The sequence below is a fragment of the Rhipicephalus sanguineus genome, chromosome 4, assembly GCF_013339695.2.
Source record: "Rhipicephalus sanguineus isolate Rsan-2018 chromosome 4, BIME_Rsan_1.4, whole genome shotgun sequence".
NCBI classification, from domain to species: Eukaryota; Metazoa; Arthropoda; class Arachnida; order Ixodida; family Ixodidae; genus Rhipicephalus; species Rhipicephalus sanguineus.
In genome coordinates this window covers 93,173,933-93,188,529 of record NC_051179.1, presented here as the reverse complement: position 1 = coordinate 93,188,529, position 14,597 = coordinate 93,173,933, and positions in this window count along the sequence as shown.

Below are 14,597 nucleotides of genomic sequence, written 5' to 3'. Positions count from 1 at the left end.
GCTTTATTCAGAAACGTCTTCCTACATATATACACAGCCGAGTGGCGGTGTATATGTAGTGTGATATATATATTAATCTGGCATCATCCTCGGCAGCATGAGGCCATCGCCCAGCGTCGTAAGGAATGAAGAGGACACTGCGTCGCTCTTGCGGACTAAGTGCACTTTCGGTGCGATGATGTGAAATATCATACGTAACTTTCGTTAATGTATCCTCCGGGGTCGAGCATGCTTCAATATAGCTTGCTGAATCATAGGAATAAAAACGTAATGTTTATTACACTGCTATAAAAGCGGACCCAGCACTAGAACCACAGACGTTAATCTGATATGACGCCTGTATCGTAGGAGTACACATCGTAGGAGTATCATGTAGTGTTCATTGCTTTCTTGTAAATTTGATAGCAAGCACCACAACCACAATCGACTTTGCACCGTTTTTACGCCTGCGTAGGCTGTTTTTTCCAAACCATTTATAGACCTGGCGTGGCTCAGTGGTAGAATACCTGATTGCCACGCAGAATGCTTGGGTTCGATTCCTGCTGGGATCCCAATTTTCATTCTTTCCATTCGTCGAGTCAAAGCTGCCGATGTTCGTTTTCCTCAACGCTCTAGCATTTAAGTTACCAGTGTCTGTTCTTGCCGTTCCTGGGTAGATATAAACTGTCATTCACCTGTGGCGCATAACCGTACACGCGGCCCGTGGCAAACGGGTATGTGGCACACGTGTCTAGTGAAAGGGTTTGACGACGTACGCGACAGGATTTTCACGTTATTCATGTAATGACCCGACAATCGATTCTTCAAATCCTCTTACCCTCCCATGCAAATTTGGTCTACACCAAGTTAAGGGGCGATCATGATAGCATCCAGACGTATGCGGCTAGATAGATAGACAGATAGATAGATACGTAGATAGAAACGCTCAAAGTGCCAGAGGTTCGCTAAGAAATGCTTCGCATTTAAAAAGCATAAGAGGACACTTTCACCATTTACGTGTTGTTATACGGCTTGAGAAATGTTGGGCTCCGGCCGGAACGTCATTAATAAATTTCGGGGCATAAGTTCTACCAGTATCCAGCGGAACAAGTTCCAGCAGATACAGCGCCTACCTTTGTAACCTCCAAACAGAAAATCTCCTTCGCATCTTCATATTTCAGCCACTACTCGACGCGACCATTCCCAGGAGGATGATGAATAAACTTTATTGATAGAAATGGAAGAGGGAATGTGCCCCCTATTTCCACCCCTATTCCCAAGGATTTGGAAAAATCTGTAGGTGCCACCGCCTCTCGGCGGCGGTAACGGCGCTCTGCATGCCCTAACTGAACAGGAAATATATACTAAAAAAAAGATCATACCTGATGAAAAAGACTAGTCATACAAATCGCCCCCCGCTTCTGTCCAACCAATGTTGCGACTACTGCTGAGAAAAGCTTTTCGATTTTGTGTTATGGCTCATTCCAGTATAAGAGCGTTCGGCCAGTTTTCTTGGGCTACAACAGTTTAAAAATTGTGTATTTATTATTGACGTTGTCTGGGATAGTTTTAACTGCTTGCCATGTTGCATCCCCGCCCAAGAAGAAAAATAAAGAGAGAATATTTTTTCACTATTTATTCAACATTTTGAACGTACAAACTGATAAAATGTAACTATACACTCTAAGAAAAAGTCGAGTATTTGGGGAGTATTTCTGCCACACAACGATAATCGTCATCTGGCTCGCTCGCGTTTCCTTTCTTGAAAACTCGGCTCTCGTCACTTTCCTATCAAGAACGCTATGTCGCGCTGATAAAGCGCGCGCCGTTAGTGACCGGGAAGTCCCGGGACCGCGGTGATAACGCGAGGAAAGTACGCGTGGTGGATGACGATTATTGCTGTGTGGCAGAAATACTCCCCAAATACTCGATTTTTTCTTAGCGTTTACTGCTTGCGCGAAATACAGGGAGACAGAAAATGATTACACTACTCTGTCACTTGGAAATTGTGCCATCCACTTTTATTGCTGGGAGGCAATATTCGACTGGACTTATTTGATTGGTTCGTGAGTCGAGACATTCGCCTCGGTGGCAAAGTTCGTATGCCTTCAGTTGAGTCTGCTTAAGGCTGTCGTCATTTCCTCGTTACCGGTGGTCGTCTCCTCGCTGGTGTTCCGTATTTGAGTAATACCCTTGTTACACTGGCACACTAACCTCAGTTACGGCAAACCTTAGTTCCCTTAAACCGCAGTTACATCCAGTTAGACGGAAAGCCTAACCGAAGTTATCCCACTAAGCGTGGTTGCTCCGAAATGAGGTTGACCACCTCAGTTAACGAAGCTAACTAACAAAATGGCGGCACCCAAGTCGGTGGTCGAAGGCAGCGTGGCTCCAACGGAGGCAGAAACGTCTTCCCAAAAGCAAGTAAACTGGCCTTTCACGTAACTGAGGTTAGCGTGCCCGCGTAACAAGGGTATAAGGCGTGATCAGTAGCGAGGATCGCTATAATTATGGTGGTCGGCAGGGTTGCCGTTGGTAGTGTTGCGACTGGGGTCGCGTTTCTTCTGCACAGCTGAGGATACGGGCCGTGTTATCCCATCGCTGTCACCGCTGTTGCGACTCGGGTAGCGTAGCCGTTGGGGCCACGAGTGGGTGTCATGCCCTGAGCATTCATCACGACGAGTTGAAGAGAGAAAAGACTTTATGTACACATATTTGCATCGTTGGATCTCAGTCAACAGGCGCCGGCGCTCTCTAGTGCGCCGGATTAAATAGCATGGTTGGGCTCCACCCCCTCGTTCTGCTCACCACGCGGTGGCCAGGATTCCACCAATCCTGCAGCACTGGCAGGAACACAATGAAGAGCATGCCCATGCCTCCCAAGGTCAATGATTAGTTGACTCGGGTTGGTGATGGGCACCCGGGATTAGACCCTTTATCGGGAACTGGCCTGCTGGTTGTAGACGCAGCCCGTCCGGTTCTGGACAGAAAAGGGTCAGATAGGTGACCTCTGCACGGCGTCGGAGGACCTCTGCACGCCGTCGGAGCTGACGGGGCTGGCTGGGCGAAGGCTCCACAATTCCCAGTATCCATCGCTGTTCGAAGGTCGTTGGCATTGTGGCATTTGTGCTGCGGTACAACAGTGGTTAAATTACGCCTAATTGGCTACTTGAGGACCTATGGAGACGAAAATTTCTGGTTGACGCCATGGTTACTTTTTGGCTAAGCTGAACTTCTGTTTTGCTGCATTCAGTACCCTTTCTTTCCTCAAGCTTTCCTTTAGTGCCAGCACATGCGCGCAGGTCCTCGCCCTATACCGAAAGACTGGTGTGCCTCTAGGCACCCCAACGCAAGGCACAGACGTAGTGACGAAGTTGTGCGTATGTTGGCAAATCGCGTGGCTAGCGCGCTGCTCACTCTGCCTGCCGTCTATTCTGACGTCCATTTCTAATTCTGGTAGCACAGCGTGTGTTCTCGTGCGAACTTCACAGAAAACAAAGAGCTGCACAAAAATGAAGCTGATCTGTTATTATGGTATCTCTACTAATCAATTTCGATCTATGGCTTCAAGTAAAATCTTACTTGCTGACTCGAATGTTCAACGATTCCCTGTCTCTAGCAAGAACTCTATCTATCCTGTATAAACTATATGCAGGCGCAACAAGAATGAGAGAGAGAGAGAGATAAACTTTATTTACAATAAAAAAATTCTTTTGGGGGGAACCCTAGTCGAGGGCCCCACTGGCCTTGGCCGCCCGTTCAACCTGGTCGATCAGCGCTTGCTGATCGGCCAGGTCTGAGCTGGACAGTCGCGCCTCCCACTGCTCCAACGTGTGTGTTGGTATCGTGCCTGTGTGTGTCAGGTGTGGGGGGTGTTTAGAGCAGCCCCAGGTAATGTGGTAGAGTGTAGGGCTTCCTCCGCACCAGGGGCAGGAACTTCGATAGCACGTAGGGAACACAAGAATGAGTGGCAGCTGTTTCGAAGGTTCGAAGATGTGTTACAGCTTCAGTACTGCTTACGTGCCAATATTTGTACTAAACACGCATAAACGCACAGATTGTGGGTGCTGGCGTCTTTAACGCGTCAGCATCTACAGCAGTACGCGCTGCGAAATGGCACGTGCGTTTCCAAGGCTTGTAACGTACTCCAGCGACGAGCACGCCAATTTATCTCGGTCTTGCTCGCACCTTCTGCAAAGGGGCATATAGCATATCTTTATATCGCGAGTCCACCGCCTGACCATCAGGGATAAAGAGGCAAAAAACAGCCATTAGCTGTAAAAACCAGTTACCTAACAAAAAGCCACAAATTTGCAGTCCTAAGGGGAGATTTCGTGGACAAGCCTAATGTAATATCAAAAGAACTGTGCTCCATTTCCAATGTTCGTCGAAATCAAACTCTTGCGTGCGCCGGTAACTTGGTCAGTCCGCGTTTTTTTGATGCTAGGCGCACAAAGAATAACTGCGACTTTGAGACGCTCGTCGTGTAGCGCACAAAACCCAGACCGTTTATTGTTGATACAAAGTAAAGATCCCGCAGAAATTATGTTACAGCGTCCAAGAGATACAGCGACGTGCTCAGTGAAATTTAAGCAGTTTACGATGTTATAGCGCGCAGCAAGTTGCACAAGCATCGAAACGTCTCATAATGAAAAGCCACAAGCCTCGACAAGATACCCATAACCTAATTAACTCCAATCGAAGATGGCGGCCTGAACTTCTCCCTTCCAATTCGGTGCATTCATATGTCTTTCTTCGTAAGTCGTCGCACCTACAGACGGTGTCGCGAGTTACGTTTAAGGCGAAAGCCTTCAATGTCTCATACTCGCGGTGTCCGTCCGTGCATGGAACGGTGCCAGCTGTGGCCTCTCCCCCTCACACTCTCTCAGCAATCACGTGATGGCACAGCGGCGCATAGCAACAGTTCCGCGTTGCTCCTTCAAACGCGCATTGTGCAACTGCTGCGCAACGCGGCGGCGGCGTCCGTCGACGGCCTCCGTCCGTGTCCCCTCACACTTTCTCAGCAATCACGTAATGGCACAGCGGCGCATAGCAACAGTTCCGCGTTGCTCCTTCAAACGCGCATTGTGCAACTGCTGCGCAACGCGGCGGCGGCGTCCGTCGACGGCCTCCGTCCGTGTCCCCTCACACTTTCTCAGCAATCACGTGATGGCACGCGGCGCGCGCGGCAACGCTCCTTCGTCAGACGTCCCGTTGCAGCACTCGAGAGTCGGATGGCTCCCAAGCGGTCCTGTGATGATTCCACGGCAAGCGGTTTGGAGAAGCGCCCCAAGAATGTGGATTCCCCCGATACCGTGGCATAGGCAGTCGAATGGGCACAGGCTTTCGCCTAACACACTTCGGAATTTTCGAAGTGACCTTCATTTTTTTTTTTGACATCGCTAAATCTGTTTCGGCCTTCGAAAACGCAGCACCCACCCATGGCGATGAAATGCGACGGCACCCTTGTAATCAAATTTATGGCGCAACAACCCCGCGAGTCACGTTTATGCGAGCTGTAGATTAAAAAAAAGAACGAGAAGTGTATCCCCAGTGTCTCTTATTAAACTTTTACTATATAACAGTATATTTCAAAGCAAACCACCTCAAAATTTTTCTGCAGCTCTGCGGAAATCCGACGACTGCGTGTCACAGCGTGAAGAAACAGAAAGCAGCCTACGTACGAACTTATAACCACCCGCGTGGCCACCGCATTTTTCGGTTGCCGGAACTGCGCGGCGCAGCGAAGCGCACTTACGGGCCGGCGCCCCAGGACGCCGCTGTCGCTAATTAATATAAAGATATTTTCCTTGCTTAAAACTAAAATTCCTCCGATTAGACTTTAACAATTCAATCTGCTTTGCACACCCTTCCAAACGAGCGCAATAAAGCATTTTACTTAGAAAGCATCACCAAACGGATTGTGCTTGAGCATGGGTCATTTCACACATTTTTTTTTATGTATGGGCCCCTTCCTCTTCAAAACTACTAGGTCATCAGCATACATTATTTTTAATACCCTTACTGGCGACTATTCAACCATGTGATCGAGTTGTAATGTGTTTACACACTTCGTAAAATTTAAAAATAATTGTCAAAATGAGCGCAGAATCACCGTAATACTTCACCGCAGAGCATATGGTGAGTCGACGTAGCGTACGTTAATGTAGGGATTAAGAAAGCGCCATTTCTTTTCTAGCGTCCAGCAGAGATTTAAGGTGCGCCGTGCAGTATTGTATATTTCAGGAATTTTTTGAACAACCTAGGTTTCGCTGATTATGTGGCACTCAAATCACTGCTAAGGACAGAAAAAAGCTTTCACTTGCAGAAATACTGCAGGAGTGCAAATAATGCACTAAAATAATTGCCCACGATATTTTAGAAGAGAATCTGAGATGGTCGTGCGCGATGTCTGGGACGTTTGGCATGGAATGACCGTATATTACTGGCGAAAACCCAACATTGGCTGAAACGCGCCATAAGTGGCCCAATATATCCTGCCAAGTCATCGGCTCAGCCAATATCGGCGTACTTCGGTCAACGTTGGGTGCGACTGGGCCTCGCACAGCCGCCGTAAAGCCAATATTGGCCAGAGGTTGTGTGCTGTCTGAATGAAGGGCTTTAATGTCTGCATATGTATTACATACGCGTAATTTTGTGCTTTTTGTAGCCGATGGGAGTATCGCATCTAAAATAATCGCGGAGGCCCCAGTAGCTAGTTTGGGACACTACCCTGAAAGTTGAACGCGCGCCATGTTGCATGCGTAAAAACCATCGGGTTCGCATTTGGTGCTTCTGTGTGCGTGTCTACACACCTAGCGCCTCCTCGGAGTTCGGTCGCTGTAAATTTTCGTTCTCCCGCCTTCTCTTCAGGACTCACTGCCGCTGTTCCGCGGAGGGCACTCAACTAAATGTGATACATATCTGCCTTTCTCTTTCTCCCTCTATGATGGTTATGGAAACAGTTCCTTCTATGTTCCGTGCCGCTTCCAACAAGTGAAGGCATGGTGGAGGTCGCTCTTGGATGCTCGTGAGAAACGCCGCGCGTATCGCGCGGGGCCACGTTTTTTTAAATGCGAAGCATTTCCTAGCGAACTTCTGCGACTTTGAGCGTATCTATCTATCTATCTATCTATCTATCTATCTATCTATCTATCTATCTATCTATCTATCTATCTATCTATCTATCTATCTATCTATCTATCTATCTATCTATCTAGCCGCCTACGACTTTGTGCTCTTCTGGCCGTTTCGTTAATCGGACGTATACCAAAATTGGTAGTCATAACATGGCCTTATTACGAACATAAATGACAGGTCATATCATGAAAAACATGACACGCATGTCATGAACAGCATGATTTACATTCCACGGCCTTTGGGCTCTTGCGGCCGTTCCGTTAATTTCATATATACCAAAATTGGTACGGCGTGACAAGAGTTCATGACGAACATAATGACAGGTCTTAACATGCGAATGATGACGCGCATGTCATGTGCAGCATGATTTACATGACATGGTCTCGGGGCGCTCGCGGCCGTTTAAATGAAGGGATACATACGAAAACTGGTATGACGAGACATTTCTGTATGACGAACATAACTGACACGTGGTAACATGAAAATCATGATATGCATGTCATGTATGACATGATTTATATGCCACGCTCATGGTGCACTCGCGGCCGTTTCGCTAGATTGATATACACCAAAATTGGTATTGTGCGATGTGACTTTATGAAGAACATGAATAACAGGTGGTAGCACGAAAATCATGACATGCAAGTCATGTACGCCCTGATTTATATACCACGCTCATGGCGCACTCGCGGCCGTTTCGCTAGATTGATATACACCAAAATTGGTATTGTGCGATGTGACTTTATGAAGAACATGAATAACAGCTGGTAAGATGAAAACTATGACATGCATGTCATGTATGTCATGATTTATATGCCACGCTCATGGTGCATTCGCGTCCATTTCGCTTGCGTGATATACACCAAAATAGGTGTTACGCGACACGACTGTGACGAACGTAAGTGAGACGTGGTAACATAGAAATCATGACATGCAAGTCATGTACGACCTGATTTACATGCCCCGCTCATGATGCACTAGCGGCAGTTTCAGTAGATTGATATACACCAAAATTTGTATTGCGCGATGTGACTGTATGAAGAACATGAATGACAGTTGGTAAGATGAAAACCATGACATGCATGTCATGTATGTCATGGTTTAATTGTCACGCTCATGATGCATTCGCGGCCGCTTCGCTGGCTCGATGTATACCAAAATTGTTATTGCGCGAAGCGACTGTACGACGACGGTAAATGAGACGTGGTAACATGAAAATCATGGCATGCATGACATGCACGACATGATTTACATGTCATGCTCATGACGCACTCGTGCCGTTTCGCTTGCTAGACACACCAAAATTGCTATTGCGCGACGCGACTGCATGACGAACGTAAATGAGAGGTGGTAACATGATAATCATGACATGCATGAAATGTACGTCATGATTTACATGCCATGCTCATGGCGCACTCGTGGCCGTTTCGCTAGATTGATATGCACCAAAATTGGTATTGCGCGATGTGACTGTATGAAGAACATGAATTACAGGTGGTAACATGAAAACTATGACATGCATGCCATGTATGTCATGACTTACATGCCACGCTCATGGTGCATTAGCGGCCGTTTCGATAGCTTGATATAGACCAAAACTGGTGTTGCGCGATGTGACTGTATGATGAACATTAGTGACAGGTGGTAACATGAAAAACCATAATATTCATGTCATGTATGGCATGATTTACATGCTCAACTCATGGTGCACTCGCGGCCAATTTGCTCCTTTGATATACACCAAAATTGGTATTGCGCGATGTGACTGTATGACGAACATAAATGAGAGGTCTTAACATGCGAATCATGTTATGCATGTCATGTACGGTATGATTTACATGCCACTGTCATGGTGCGCTTCCGGGCGTTTTGTTAACGTGATATATACCAAAATTGGTATGGCATGACACGAGTGCGTGATGAACATAAACGACAGGTCATGCATTTATATACCAGAATATGCGTTTCATTGGCATGGTGTACACTAGATTGTGCATGCATGCGTGCATGGCAAACATGCGATATATGGTGGACTAGATGCCATGGCATGAATGATTTCACTTGGCTCAAAGACAAACAAGGCGATGTATGCAGCTATTTGCTGGCTGCTTCGCGTTGCATCGATTCCCACAGTGCGTGGGATCTGCCGAATTTTTTTTCTCTCTTTCTCTCTCTCTTCTAGGCCCATCCTCGGCGCCACCCTTTTGCTTTACCTTCATTTCTTTAGTACACAGTTCCCGCTTAGTGTCCGCACACCTTTCCTTTTTAAGTTTGTTAAGCTTTCCTTTAAGCTTTTTAAGCTTTTAATACTGTGGAAGTATTGCGCGGTGTTAACGAATAAATCTTTGTTGTAAGTCAGCGCTGTTGTTTCTGTCTTCTTTTTCTGGTGCTCCGTCTTTTTTGCGGTGTTTTCTTTCCGATAATTCTTCACTTTCACTTTTCTGAAGTGAGAAGTTTTCACTCTGCATCGCGGCCGTCGTTACTTGGAATTATTGAGTGGTAAAATCGCCGTGTGTGTACTGCACGCCCCAATTTCATTCCTGCTACGGAAAGAAAAATTGTATTTATTTTACACACGCGATGCGCAGTGAACAGGGTTTTGAGATATTGCGTGTATAGTGTGATGCACACAAACTGCACGATTTATTTACAGTTTGAAGTACTAAGCCTTATCGAAACAGCTCTAATTAACTGTAAAAAATTATTTACTGCAGAATTTTTAGACTCACTCAAATCCAGGCAAGTTCGGGAATATCTTTGGGACGCATCCTTCCACGAGGCTCCACTTTCCGCTGGCGATTTCGACCTTAATTCTTACTATTGACATTTTAGCGAAAGTCTTCAGGATGTCGTCCTCATGAAAGTGCATATCACATACACGTGATGTGTCGGACAGTTTATTGTCCTTACGAGGAATGGCGCGATCCCACGCCGCTCGCTGGTCAGGGTCACGCGGAGCACAAATAGGGTTACCAACCATCCCGGATTTTACGGGATTGTCCCGACTTTTCATACAGCGTCCCGAGCTGTCCCTGTCGGGGCAGCTATATGCCCTGGATTGATTCCTCACCGTCCAGTTAGAAATATTTATGTGATCCAACGCACGCCCGACCACGCGCGTCACGCCCCAGAACACGAAGTTCGCACGAATAGAACGCACGAAGCAATGTTGCAGTTGCTAGCGGTGGCTGCGAAGGGCTTTAGCTATTTAGCTGAACTAGCTGAACTTCGTCGTGAAGCGCGACAACCTTTACGAGTACATTCTCCAGCAAGAGGGGGTGTTGCGAGCAGCACGTATAGTCATCTGAAGTACCACTTCAAGAGGCCGCAAGAATGAAGAAACAATGCATTTGTCTGGAAGATACCGCAGTAAAAAAAACTGATTTCGATGGCTCCCCATGTTAGTGTATACGGACCCCCGTCCCGACTCCCTTCATTGAGGAGTTGGTGAACCTATAGGTACAAAAGAAATGTGGTGGTGTCTCGGATTTCCTGCAACCGCTCGTACAGCCGGGAACACAACATGTCGGCATGGTGAGGGCACGCAGCACACCCGAAGTACAGCAGGGCGCGGAAAGTGCAAAACTGTTCACGCAGAAAGCAGTCTCCACTGATACTGACGCGCATCAACATTAACCGCCGGCTGAAGAGGATGGACTGAGCGAATCCTGTTGCGACACTGAGCAGCACCACAACGTTCGTTGATGGCGGCGGCGCCACGCAACATCGCTCAGTTTTGCAACTGACATGGTTCTCTAAACGTTGGGGAATACGGCAGCAATTCGCCAAGAGATCGGGCTATAGGTGGCAGCACCGTCGACGCGTTAGTGTGGATATGCGGTCAGCGGCGCGTATACAAACGCACGCAGCGGCGCTTCGCTGTAGGCGGTTTCAGTCGATTGTCGGCAAATAAAGCGTGTTGGCTGCATCCTAATTGTGATATATGCGCCCTACATTCACACGTTAATGCAAAAAGCCGGCCTAACGTGCCTATTGCGTGTGAGAGAAGCGTAATCTCCCAATCAATGGGGTACGGGCTTTCGGTCACAGTCGTGTTTTGCACCATAGGCGTGCACACGGATAGGCGTCCCCCCCCCCCCGCTTGTCACCCAAGAAGGAGGGGCGCAAAGTCTGCCCAACACATTGGCCCCCCCCCCCCCTAGTCAGCTAGGAGGAGGGGGCGCAAAGTCTGTCTCGTACATTGACTTAATAGGAGGGAGGGGGCGCTGCGATGAACCTCCGCCCTCCCTGATGGGGAACGCTGCGCACGCCTATGTTTTGCGCTGTGCTCGATGATTTTAAATGCGAAGCATTTCTTAGCGAACTTCTGCGAGTTTGAGCGTATCTATCTATCTATCTATCTATCTATCTATCTATCTATCTATCTATCTATCTATCTATCTATCTATCTAGCCGCTTACGACTTTGGGCTCTCCTGGCCGTTTCGTTAATAGGATATACACCAAAACTGATATGGCGTAACGTGACTTTTCGACGAACATAAATGACAGGTCATAACATGAAAATTATAATATCCGTGTCATGAACGACATGATTTACATGCCACTGTTTTGGTGCTCTTGCGGCCGTTTCGTTAGTTTGATATATACCAAAATTGGTATGGCGTGACAAGAGTGTATGACGAACATAAGTGACAGGTCCTAAAGTGCAAATCATGACACGCATATCATGTACAGCATGATTTACATTCTACGCTCATGGTGCGCTCGCGCCCATTTCGCTAGCTTGATGTACACCACTATTGGTACCGCGCGACGTGACTGTGTGACGAACACAAATAACAGGTGGTAACATGAAAATCACGACACGCATATCATGCACAGTATGACTTACGTGCCACGCTCATGGCGCGCTCGCTGCCGTTTCGCTAGTTTGATATAAACCAAATTGGTATCGCGCGACGTCACTGTGTGATGAACACAAATAAAAGGTGGTAACATGAAAATCATGACATGCATGTCATGTACAGCATTACTTAAGTGCCACACTCATGGAGCGCTGGCGGCCGTTTCGCTAGCTTGATATACACCAAAACTGGTATCGCGCGACGTGACTGTGAGACGAACACAAATAACAGGAGTTAACATGAAAATCATGACACGCATTTAATTCACAGCATGGCTTACATGTCACGCTCATGGTGCGCTGGCGGCCGTTTCGCTAGCTTGATATACACCAAAATTGGTATCGCGTGACGTGACTGTGTGACGCACATAAATAACAGGAGTTAATGCGAAAATCATGACACACATGCCATGTACACCATGACTTACGTGCCTCGCTCATGGTGCGCTGGCGGCCGTTTCGCTAGCTTGATATACACCAAAACTGGTATTTCGGGACGTGACTGTGTAATGAACATAAATAACAGGTGGTAACACGAAAATCATGACATGCATGTCATGTAGGGTATGATTTAGATGCCACGCTCATGGTGCACTCCCGGCCATTTTGTTTACTGGATATGTACCTAAAGTGGTACGGCATGACAAGAGGGCGTGACGAACATAAATAGCAGGTCACGCATCGTATATATGTAGCAGAATATATGTTTTATTAGCATGGCATTTACCAGATTGCCCACGCATGCATGTATGACAATCTCGCGATATATAGCGACCTAGATGTCACGACATGAATGACTTCATAAGCCTCAATGACAAACAAGACGATGTATGCAGCTCTTTGCTGGCTGCTTCGCATCACCTCGATTCCCACACTGCGTGGGATCTGCCGATTTTTTCCTGCAATATTTGTGTGTGTTCAACACATGTTCTGCCTATACCCCAATATAAATAGTGTCGAGCGACTGAGCCCATTAAGTATTTACTTCTTGCTCTAGCGGCTAGAAAAAAAGAGCCTATATTTCTGCGTAATTAGATGAAGTAGAACTTTGTGCACTCTGCTTTTCTGTTCGCACGAAAACGTACTGCTTGAGGTCTTTTTTACCGCTAACCGGCCTTTGCAGACGTTAGTTCATGCTTTGCTGTATCACAAGGGTTTCGAAATCGCCAACACTTTACGAGACGGTGTCGCTAAAATTCTACATTCACACCTCGACATTTAGTACTTCCCTCGTTTAGGAGGACGCCAAATGCACTATGTGATGTTCTTGACCGACAAAGTGGGACCCACAGTGAAATTATTTTTACGAATGTTCGGTACGATGATTACAGCTAGCGTCATACCGACACGTGCATGCACTCACTTATTGGAGTGCATGCAAGTCTGGGACGACAAAATGCTTTTGTATATCGTATAAGCATACGTACAAACATTTGATACTGAGCTAACACAACGAAATGAGCTGCCCTTTGAGGACGGTTCAAGACCTACACTCACTTGCGAACACGATGTGGCTAGCAGACGACGCAAGGAGCCACACCACGGGGTTTCTTCCGCTCGCCGCTAGGTGCCGACTCTGTTCGATCTCGCGGCCAATAGTCGGAACTACCGCCGCTCCGGTGGACCGCGCAATGACGTCAGCGTCGAAATCTGGGCGAGTTGGTAAGGTTTCATCTTCTAGCAAACTGCGCAGCCGACGGGACACAAAGAAGAAACGAAAGGGACAGACCAGCGCCCACTCAGAACTGATTTTATTGTAAACGAAGTCGACCTGTATAGTGTCCAGCAAAAGACAACGTGTCACAGCCAAAGTTTATCAGCGTACCGCAAAGCCGCACCGAAAACCCACACAAAAATTCTAACAGGCGCACGTGGAAGGCCACGTAAGTCAACAGTAGCATGTAGAACTGAGATATGCGTACTCCTTATCCGACAGGCTTATAGAGGGTTCACTGATGCACCCTTCTCCCTTTCTTCTAATATGGAAAGCCTCTATTATTCTTCGCCCTATGTATCTGCTATCTCTAGATATGACATTCGCATCTTGAAAAACAGGCTCTTTGTGTCCCGTCTGCTGCGCAGTTTGCTAGAAAATGACGTCAGCGCCGCCCTCTTGCCTGTTTCTGACCCCGGCGAGAAGAGCCGCAACTGAAGGTTCCATTGGCGCTAGCGTCGAAGGCGCGTCATACACTGCAAACGAAAACTAGCCAAATTGGGCATTTTAAGGGCCACCTGCATCTAGACGGTACGGCCTTAGGGTGTAATGAGGTGGGTGTAATAAGGTTCTGCGTCCTCAATTTTACTTCGGTACAAAATTATGTGGGATAAAGGAGGTAAATTCGCTATCTGACGCCATTCGTCAAATGGAGTTCACGAACAATGAACTCCCATCTCACGTCTCTGGCATGCATTTTTTCTATTTTTTCCGAAGCTTTCTATAATGCCTTCAGCGCTGGCGGGCATATACGCCGCTGCTCGGGGGCGAGAGGGAGGGGGGGAGTAAAAGATAGAAATAAATAAAGAAACTAAAAGGAAAAGCCTGCGAACCCTCGATGTGGCCGATCGGCACCGCACGCACACTCAGTATACGCTTGTGTACAACATAAAGGCTA